At 49.0% G+C, this 10,908-nt stretch overlaps 1 long non-coding RNA gene across 1 annotated transcript in view; it reads right to left on the bottom strand.

Annotated features, from left to right (window-relative positions):
- Positions 1-9,789: 9,789 nt before the first annotated feature.
- The window catches only part of LOC119114889 (uncharacterized), a 30,729-nt gene continuing 29,610 nt past the window's right edge, over positions 9,790-10,908 (bottom strand). The window contains exon 2 of the long non-coding RNA XR_005096086.1: positions 9,790-10,219. This is a non-coding gene — a long non-coding RNA (uncharacterized LOC119114889). The remainder of the gene's footprint in view (positions 10,220-10,908) is intronic.

Here is a 10,908-nt window from a genome sequence, read left to right as displayed (position 1 = left end):
CTTACCTCCCACCTGCCAATGTTTATGGGCAGGACACAAAACCGGCATATAACGCAAACACGCAAGTTCTCCGAAACGGCTCGCCTGATCGCCTTGAAACATTCACCAATCCATCCCTGGCAATGAACTGATCATGAGGAGGCAATATGGAGACATGACCTGAGATCAAACACCTCAAAAACGCGGAGGGAAAATTTGCATGCAAATGCAGAAAACTCATATCTCAGAGCTTACTGCACCGATAGTTGCCAAATCTTCACCACTGGATGCGTCATACCTGATTCCCTCTTGCAGCTCTAAATTTGTTGACCCAAGATTAGGTCAGAAGTCGCCAAATTTCACAAAGTCCAAAATTTTTACTTGCAGACTACTCTTACCTCAGACTCTAACACACCGATGGCTGCGAAACTCTACCATTCCAGCACGCCATTTACCCTGATTCTCTGTTGGAGCTGCATGAATGGTGTAATTCAAAGGCACAGGAACGCTTCAAAAAGTAGGAGGGGGAGGGACAGGCTCAGGGCGTACTTCAGGAACTTCTGGAAAGCAAACCCGATCCCTAGGGGGGGGGGGGGGGGGTTAGAGATGGAGGCTATTATCGCTCCTTATTCAAATGTCATGGCTGCTATGCTAGACATGAACCTAGAGCTGTTTCGCACTGGAGCACGGTCTTGCCTATTCGACTCATCTATGTCATTCGACGAACAAGGCCATGCAGCTTCCCCAGATTGTTCCTCCGTTTCAAAATTGTCTTTCCTGGGGAGACAAAATTCCAAGAGCGGGTGGGCATTTTAGGTCATTGAGGAGGCATCTGACTCCACCGGGTAAATACCAAAATACGGCCTAGACATAGGCTGGTGAGAATTTTGAAAGTGAATCGATAGCTCGCGGTGTAACAGATTTGTATGCACCTTCATTTCGCCGGCTGCTTTTCAAGAGATAAAACTTGTCGCGGCATTTAAGGCGGAAACAAATTCGGAATCTTGAAACTGCCAAAACAATGTGGCAAAAGCCATACAATTGCAGATTCTCTTTTAAAAACCAAGCAACAGAACGAATGCCCTTCTGTCATATCTTCCTTATCTGGGCCCTGCTCCCGTCCGCCGTCGGTGGCCACTGCCCTGGCCCGGCTGTCTCCCACATGACTGACTGCAAACTGATCGTATGGCTGTTCCCGTATGACTGACTGCGAACTGATCGTATGGCTGTTCCCGTATGACTGACTGCGAACTGATCGTATGGCTGTCTCCCGTATGACTGACTGCAAACTGATCATATGGCTGCTTTGGTGCATATTCCTGGATCAACATTACTACTAATCGGTGTGTAAATCCGATGTTGCACACCTGCATTGACATCTTTTCCGAATTAACTTTGCTCACACCACACCACCACCAAAGAAAAAAAAGCCTCGGGAAGCTGCCTACCTTAGGTATGAATTGGACCGGTGAACGTTTAATTACCCATCATGTAATGTAAACAACTTTATCTGCTTTTGTGTGTAGGCTGGGGTGCAGCCAGAGCATCGCCAAGGGAAACACAGTGTTGGCAAAAGCCCCTCTTTTGGTAACCACCGCACTCAAAAGTCCCCGGATATAGCTAACTTGTTAACAAGGGACACGATTTTCTTTGTTTTCTTGTTACTTTTACCTTGTAAGCAGAACATAAACCAGAATCCACCATGAGATCAATTCCATTTTTTTAGGTCGATAAACTGCAGGAATCAGGTGTAGAACGACCGTATAGATCAAATCAACGGTATCCATTATTTACAACGGCTTGTTGGACTGTTTCTAAACCGATAGAATTCAGAAGGCATCTCAGAATTTTTATCTCGGTTCCACAGACATTGAGGACATCGCGAAGGTAGACTGTAAATCGACATGTTTGACCGAAATTCAAAGATGAAAATTTGATTGTAGATCGACTGGTCAGCAATGTGTATTAACATGGTTGAGCCATGTTTGTCTAGACATATTCAGAATTTAGTCGGAATGGCTTAGTGAGGTAATTTATGGAACGTATTTTTTTTAACATGCACGCTCGCAAATCTGAGCAAAAAAACCTCGGCACTAGACGTCGCAGACTCCATAGTCCGCGGAGCGTTAGCCCAGCAGTTCACTTTTAGCCGTGGCACACCGGTGGACGAAAATGATGCCACCTCTGAAATAAATACCTTTAAACACTTAAATTGGAGAGTAATTCAAGTTACGTGACGCAATTTTGAGCACGCGCACTCACAAATCTTAGTAACAAAAATCCGACACCAGGCGTTGCAGTCTCCGTAGGCCGCGCAGCGTCGTCTGAGCAGCTGATACTGCGCCGTGGCCAACGCGTAGACGAAAATAATGACGCTTCTGAAAGAAGTATCTTTGAATGCCGCAGGACATCAAATCTTACATTTAGCAGGCAGAGTGGGCGCATGTTTCACGTGTGCCATTTTTATGCTGATGGTAGGAACAGATTGGTCCTTAAAGTGCTGGGAAGTGGAGCTGGAATCTGGTGGTGGAACTGGAAGAGTAAAGGTACACTCTCTATTTTTTGTGTTTCTGTAACTATTAATCTATCCAGAAGACATTAATGCGACGCCCGCCGTGTGGGGACACTTGCAGTGGCCGACGCCGTTTGGTTTTGCGGAAACTACAACCCAGGCCATCGCTGGCCTTGCTCCCGAGGTTGCGGGCGGGCATGCGCATACTTGTTGATGTAATTTGTTTCACTAATCCGTGCTGAAAAACGAACGTTGTCAGGCAAACTGTTGAGGGCGTTGTTGGTTTTTCAGCTTATTTTGGCATACGCTATTCAAAATGATAAGACTCCCACCGTATTCAACGGTAATGAGACCCTTCATTTTCTTCCAGACGAGAGGCTCCTTGAGTAAAACACCGGAGGCACATTACCATTTCCGGTCAAGGGCTGAAGGGCTTTTCTGCCAAATCACAAAGTGTCTTCTGGCTGTCATTCTGGCGACACGGGGCGGGATCTTCTGGTCGATCTAGAGGCCATTAGAAGCATATATCATATCACATTGCTCCCCTCCCTGACACCGGAAGTCTTCTGACCGGTGCAGTTGGTCCCGGGTCAGCACAGAAACCTTCATTGACGGAACAATATCCCTGATCGTCGCAGGTGGTGCAATAATTGTCACATAGACTTCAGTTCTTTCCTGTGCTTTTCAGAGAATGCAATGACTCCCTGAACGTAAATTGTACATGAAATAGAGTCCCAAACTTGCATCAATGTCAAATGCGCGATCCTCCTAGAATGGTCAAAATTCAGTCACAGTCGCTTACTGATAAAAGGCTATGCAACATGATTTTGGGCATGCGCACACTCTTGTCATAACAATAGCCTCGACGCCCGGCGTTGCAGTCTCCGTAGGCCACGGGGCGTCGGCTCCACGGCTGTGACGCTAAGCGATGGTCAATGGGCAAACGAAAAAGATGACGCATCTTGAGAAAGAGGACCAGTGAACAAGGTAAATGGGTATGTGTGTTTAATATAGTGCAGAAGTAAGCTAAATACCACTTTAAACTGAAAAGTGGGGGGCTAGTTAGCACTACCGGCCGCTCTGGCCTCTCTGTTCCTACACCCATGGTGCCCTTTACCATTGTGCCTTTTCCTCTTATGTTCATTGACAAGAGAACGTGCAGTTTGGTTAAGCTTGCATGATGAGTTTGAATTTCTCCTTAGCGGAGGTGTTGTTCTGAAAATCACGCGTTGAATTGTGCATGGCGTCGCTGCGATTAACACATTCGCGGCCGTGGCACACATAATGGTGCGTCGCTGGTCAGTGTCTATAGTTTGCGAATAACGCTTTGTCGTGATGATGTATATCCCTCCCCAGCAGTCTTTTGTTGGTTGCTGGCTCCAAGTCGTTCAGAAGTCCGCCGATTCGTATTGAGCCCGGGGGCGGATCCAATATTTCGTCACGCTGGGGGGGGGGGGGGGGAGCACGCAATATTGTTGGGCCCCTACAGTTTGGGCCGCACTAAAAATATCCTTGCATTCCATTTATTACATTTGAAGACAACTGGCATGTAGCATATATATAAATATATATATATATATATATATATATATATATATATATATATATATATATATATATATATATATATATAAGAAAAACCCCTCTTACTGCGCGCAGCCATGCACAGCTAGGTATGCTACGTATGCATATGCATAGAGCTCATTTATTTTCTACAGATCATGTTAAATCCCATAATTTGGGGCTAAGTGTTTCAGAACAACAGGGAAAATTAACCCGAGTTGGGTGCTGATAACCATCAAAGTCGAGCACGGACTTGATTCTTAGCTTATATAAATCTGAGCACATTTTTTCATTTGTTATAAAGTAGCACAAAATATCCTAGCATTCAAAATGTGTTTAGAGCGTCATGCACTAATATAATAAGTGACATACACTCAAAAGCCAATAAAAATGACACATGCGTTGTCGGCGGCACGTATAATTAAGTTCGACAATTGCGCGTGAAAATTCATCGGCGCATATCCGACTGCTGCTGTAAGGCGAAGGCGCCGAGGCCAATAGGGATGGAACCTGAACAATCATTTGTGCCGCATGAGGCCAATAAAGTAGCTCCCGTCGACAAATATAGGGTCATCAGAGCAAACAAAAAAAAACCCAAGACTAGCGCAGTGGGCCCTAAACGATCGGTAGTGCCCGTACAGGCTGACATATGAGGCCCCGGCCAGAGCGCAGTACCCTCTGAGCAAAGGGAACTATTCAAGACGATGAATTGATACCCCTGTGCGATCAAGAGAGCACGGGCAGGTTAACAGAAAGGGCCCCGGCAGGAGTGAAGAGTCCTGTGCAACTGGGATCAAGGGGAGCGAGCCCTTAATCAAATTAGGGGTCCCTGAGCATCGAGCGTCTCGGTGCCTTATAAGAGCCCCAGCAACAGCACAAGGCTAACCTGCATCGGTCAAAAGTGCCCAGGCGCGGAAGCAGATAGCGTCCCAACAGCAGCTTTTGGCCCTACAAGAAAAGCAAAGAGATCAAGGGTAACGTGGGAAGCTCCTTTGCTATCAGATTGACCCGGCAAGTGAACATATAGGACCAGGGCAACCAACAGTGTAATGCTTCTCGACAGCGCAGTAAGCCGCAAAACTTCATCAAGTAACAGCTTCTCATTCAGTGAGGAATAAGCTTCTCTGCTCATGAACTCTTTACTTTTGCTAGCAATTGTTGTTGGTCGTCTGTGGGCCCAAAAGCGTTCAATTTTGTTGTGTCTTTGTTGTAAGAAAACTGCGTCCGTTCGGCCGGTAACGGGCCACTTTGGAGCATTTAGATCCCCTCGGCGTGGTCCAGGCAGGCATGGCCCTGTGCCTCCCTCCCCCCCCCCCCCCCTTCTTCTGCATCCGCCAACGGTCCGAGCAGCTTAATAGATGGAGCCCGCCAAGAACATAGGGCCATCCATTCAAACACGAAATGCTTACGACACAAGGTGTAGGGCTCCGAGCGATCAAGTGTGTCCGAGCAGACTGACATATAGGGCCCCCGCCAAGAGAGTAGCACCCTCCATTCAAATAGGAAGTACTCGAGATCCAATGTAGGCGGCCCCCGAATGATCGAGTGTGAACGAACAGGTCAACAGATGAGGCTCCCAACAAGAACGTAATAACCTCCATTCGGGTAGAAAGTACCCAAGACCCAATGTCGGGGGCCTCCTAACGATCGAATGTGCCAGAGCAGATTAGCACACAGGGTCCCCGTCAGGAGCGTAGGGCCCTCCATTTAAATAAGAAGTACCCAAGACCCAATGAAGAGGACCCCCAATAATCGAGGGTGGCCGAGCAGGTAACAGATCGGGCTCCCAACAAGAGCGTAGGATCCTCCATTCAAATAGAAAGCGCTCAAGACCCTGTATAAATGGTCTCTGAACAATTGAATGTGCTCGAGCAGCTTATCAGAAGCGGCTCGGCAAGAGCGTGGCGTAAAGCACTCCATTCAAATAAGGAATACCGAGAACCAAATACGAACGGCCCCGAAAGATGGAGTGTGCCCGAGCAGATTATCAGATGGCCCCGACAAGAGCAAGGCCCCAAATTCAAACACCAAGACCCAACATGCAAGTCCCCCGAATAATCCAACGTGGCCGAGGAGACGAACAGATGGGCTTCCGAGAAGTGCGTGGGCCCTCCATTCAGGTAGGAAATACTCAGGACAAAATGTGGAGGGCCCCCGAATAACCGAGTGTGCCCAGGAAGGTTAACAGGTGGCGCCCCCGACAAGAGCGCAGGGTCTTTCGTTCGAATATGAAATACCCACGACATGATGAAGAGGGCCCCGAATGATCGAGTGCGCCAGAGCAGGTGAACAGATACGCCCCCCACAAAAGTGACCCCTTCCATTCAAAAAAGAAGTACCCAGGCCCCAGTGTGGAGGGTCTCCGAATGACCGTGTGTGCCCAAGCAGGCTATCAGATGGGCCCCCCTACGAGAGCGTAGGGCCCTATGAAAGTGGCAGAGAATTGGAAGCTCCCTAGACAAATGTAGAGGGTCGCTGGGCACATCGGGCGGGGAGGGGGTGTCGGTAGGTTAATCGGAACCCACGTTAAGGGCCCCTATGCAGCCGAGGGTACCCCGGCAGCTTAAGATATGGGGCCTCGAATGTAGCCTACAGAGCCTTTCTGACGAATGGAAATAATTCACGGAAGGGCTCTCGATTGATTAGAGTGTCCCGGCGTGCTAGCAGGAAGGGCACAGTAACAGTTCAAGGCCCTACGAGCAAATGCAAAGAAATCAAGGGAGTGTCTCAAATCTTTGAGTGTCTCTGCTCATTAAAACAAATAAGGCGTTTGCATCTGCGCACAAAATGAGTAGAAATGTTATTGATGTGATGTGCGCGACCGCAAAAATGGTAATGAAAATGCCCGCGCGCTCTGGTACTATGCAAACAATAATAAAGTATGGCTTCATGACATACATTGCAACTGCTAGGTATGCCCCATTGAGTGGGAAACATTTTGGATTTTGAAATTTGGCGACTTTTGATCCGACCTAGCGTTACCATGTTTGAAATTGCTGAGAGAATCAGGTATGGCACATCCAATGGGGAGGGTTCGGCAGTGATCGGTTCAGTGGGTTTTGAGCTTTAAGTTGTCTGCATTTTCATATACATTTTTCTTATCGTGTTTTCAATGTGGTTGACCTCAGGCCGGGTCTTGGTATTGCCTATTCATGGCTCACCTCAATGTACGGAATCGACTGTTGAAGGTTTTAAGGTGGTAGGACGAGTCGTTCCAGAGAACTTGCTTGTCTGCGTCATATGCCGGTTTTTAGACCCTGCCATGTTTATGTTGGCCGGGACGAATATTCGCTTTGCTGGACGCGAGCAGAGACCTCGGTCATTGCACGTTCTCTTGCTGTTAAACTTGCTCTCTAGTCGCCCCGGAAACAGACCATCAGCAGAAAAATTCTGCATACACAAAAAAGTTATTGTCCGGAAAATTCGTAGTTCACCACGCGCATGGCTGACGTGACTAACTACAACACTTGGCGCCACCAAGCGGGCTTTTAATGAAGTTAGTAGATGGCGCTGCGCTAGCGTGTGGGCGCTTTTGTTTGCCCGCATCCCGGCGTATGTGCAAGGGCGAATCCAGGAATGCGTCGAGGATGGGACCACGCTTTGCTACGGTGCCTTGGGACTTAGTGCCCTTCCACCCTCTCAGATAAGGCTCCAGGTTTTAGCCTTCTCAGTTTCAGGTTTTATTAGTTTATCGGGAAGGTATCTTCCTCTGCGCAACAGGAAAGGATAGATATAGTGGTCAGTCTGCAGCGGTGCCGCGCGCGGAGCCGTAGTGCACCTGCACGACGGCGCGGCGGCCCGCGTGAATCGAAGCGGCCTGGTTGACAGCCCCAGCCCCCTAGCCGCGCTGGCCACAACTCCCGCGCCAGGATCGAGGGGGGGGGGGGTGCGGTGAAGTCGTGGTGGGGAATTACGTCGGCTCAAGCCGGCGGCGGCTACTGCGTTGTGCCCCACACTTAAACGATCTAGTCTACAAAAGGAAAACATCAGCATTCTGTCGTGACTATATTTGAAAGCCACGTCTCTGTGACACACATAATGCCAACCTTTTGCTCGTGAGGAGTATGAAGCAGTGAGCCAGTCTTAGGAACCAGTGACCGGACGTTCGAGTGACCGATGATCCGTTCATGCACCGGCTCACTAGGGTTGGTAGTCTGACTGCTGTTGGAACGGCGGCGGGTCTAATGAAGGGTGAGCCGTGCCGACCGTGCAAGGCAGCGTGGAGCATGGCCTGTTGGTGCAGAAGGTGACGCGTTCACCGCCGTGGAATGGGCCGTTTGTTGGCTTTGACCTGTTGTGAGGTTCGACGATGTTTGTCGGCTACGTATCAGCCGTTGCCGTACAATAACCAGAAAATCCGAATCAGTTTCCTCGAGTTACGGTTTTTGCTTAGGCTTCGTAGCTGTTCGATGCAGTACATAACAGTTCTTCGAATCGTAGGAAGCCACCTATTCATTTTAAATTTTATTCCTCATGGACACTTCCAGTAACTTAGTCATGTTTCCCAAAATGAGGAGGGGCCGGACAGCATTCATTAACTGATTGAGAGTAGACGCAAAATGAGGAGTGTGCACACCGGTGTCTTGAATATTACGAACACGTGTCACTTTCTAAACCCTTGCTGCGAATTCAGCCACCAATCTAATCCTATGATTGGTGAGAGGTAATGGTGTCGTCAAAGTTTGAAACCCCGTGAAACCACGGTTGCCATGGTGATTTAACCCTGCGCCACCAGGGGAAGAGCTCGTCAAACTCACACTCAGCGCTTTTTTTGCTACTGTTGGTAGCACGCGAAATGCCGACGTTGTAGAGGTATCTGTTTGATTTCAAGCATACAATTTAGGATTACGTTAGACTTGACACTGGGAAGGATGCTTAGAACCCAGCCGTCGCGCTCGATGACGTTCAATTTTTATTTGAGGCGCTCATTTTGTTTTGATGGTCTACCCGGCGCAGTGACGTGATGCTGTTTCACGACAGTGCCAATGAGAATTATCAAGGTAAGACTTGAGAATGCTACCAGAGTGGTGGTAAACATCAGGGATCTGCTTGCATCTGCTTATAAGTGCTCGGCCAAGTGCCAAACGCCCTCCAAAGAGCTGTTTGGCCGTTGGATACACCTACCTTGGACCCCCGGACCAGCCACATTTCAGGTTTTGAATCCGAGGATTCCGGACATCCGACCGCCACAGCTTCTCCAGCCACGGTTGTGGTGCTCCTGGATTTTGGTTACCCTTCAAAATAAAGGCATCGTGACCTGTGAATGAATCGCTTGGCCTTGGTGCCTCTGGAAAATTTATTTCACGGTGCTTTGAAGTGAAGGATTTCGTGTCCCCTCACCGAATGGGTCAATCCATAATTTTGCGGCATCGGCATTGCGGCAGCCGCTGAAAACTTGTCTCCTAAAAATGAAGGTGTTGAAGCCCTTTGCTCTGCTCCTAAATTAGGTGCCTATGGTAAATTAAAGTGATGGTGCCCAGAGACGACCGTTTTCGGTGCCGCTTCATTGATTCGGCCAATCCAGAACTACCATCGAGGTACAAGACACAAAAATGAGGTGCCCATTGGAATGAAACTGGGTGCCCTCTGAAATTGACGGTTTTGGGCCTTTGAAAAGCTCATGTGGCCCAAAGAGGGGGGGGGGGCATGATCCCGATGCCCTACTCTGGATGCGCACCCACACACGTTTGCGTCTTGATACGATGTTGTCTTTCGGAAAGAGAAGAAGAATGATATTCGGATATCAAAGTTTATTAATCTGCATTAACTGAGGCCGATACCAAACCCATTTTCGATTGATACGTTTCAAAGGCATGAAGTCACATGCTCAAGGTGTATCCAAACCCACGTAGCATACCGAGGGAACCACAAGATATGCTGACTAATTGCCGGATGAGTTGTGGTTGAACATAGAACGGCATTCACGTTTGGAATACGTGACACCGCGCGCTAAAGCCCTGCAAATGAACGCAACACATCCGGAGGGGAATTGTTCATCCAGTACCATTCTTCACCCCTGGTAGGGATAGAAACATCTGGATCCACAGCCGTATGGACAGCAGATCTTCCCCGGAGAGCAGTTTTCCTGCGTGATGCAGTGAATTCCTTCTATGTATTCGCATGTCGTGATAATGCCCTCATTGGATGGGCATCCTCTCCCGCCAGCTGTGAAAAAAAGGGACTTATCAGCAACTAGCAAGCGCTCATCAATGCTCTTTTCAATTGCATGGTTACGAAACACTTTGCAAAGGAGGACGAGCACCAAAACGCCGATCATAGCGTGCACAATACACAAGGAGGGAAAAGTATGTCGAACTTTACCTGCCTCAGAGGTGACATGTGTGGCACACGATCAAGTTGATGACCTCGGGTCCCGCCCCATGCAAAATGTGTGACGCGTTACGCACGTGACGGCGCGCACAAGTCGGCGCCTCAGGCAGCGACTCAGGGCACGTGTGTGCAGCACGAAACGTGACATTGGCCCGAGAAGGGGCACCAGCACTCTGATCTGCGGTGGGTCGTTTGAGGACGAGCCATTGGTCCCGTGATGGCAGCGCAACGTTGGCCACAAGCGACCGGCCCACGTGGACACCCGGGATATGGTGTCAATAACTACCGGTGGGGTCAAAGCGAAAACTATAACACGACGGTGGAGTCATATTTCAGTTTTCTATATTACGTCAGAGTCCGAACCTGTCATGGCATGCAGGATATCACCGCCTTCCGCGCGTCCCCTTCACGCCCTTTGATTGGGCCTCCATTTCCCCCACGCCGCTGTGCGCATGAAGCCCACGCCCACACACAGCACAGGGGCTATGCCTGCCCTGAGTCGGCGGGCTTCAGGTTGTCGGGGT

Source organism: Pollicipes pollicipes, unplaced genomic scaffold (genome assembly GCF_011947565.3).
Source record: "Pollicipes pollicipes isolate AB1234 unplaced genomic scaffold, Ppol_2.1 Scaffold_3087;HRSCAF=3621_pilon_pilon_pilon, whole genome shotgun sequence".
NCBI lineage: Eukaryota > Metazoa > Arthropoda > Thecostraca > Pollicipedomorpha > Pollicipedidae > Pollicipes > Pollicipes pollicipes.
Note: the sequence above shows the minus strand (reverse complement) of the source record. Positions and strands in the feature narration are given on the sequence as shown.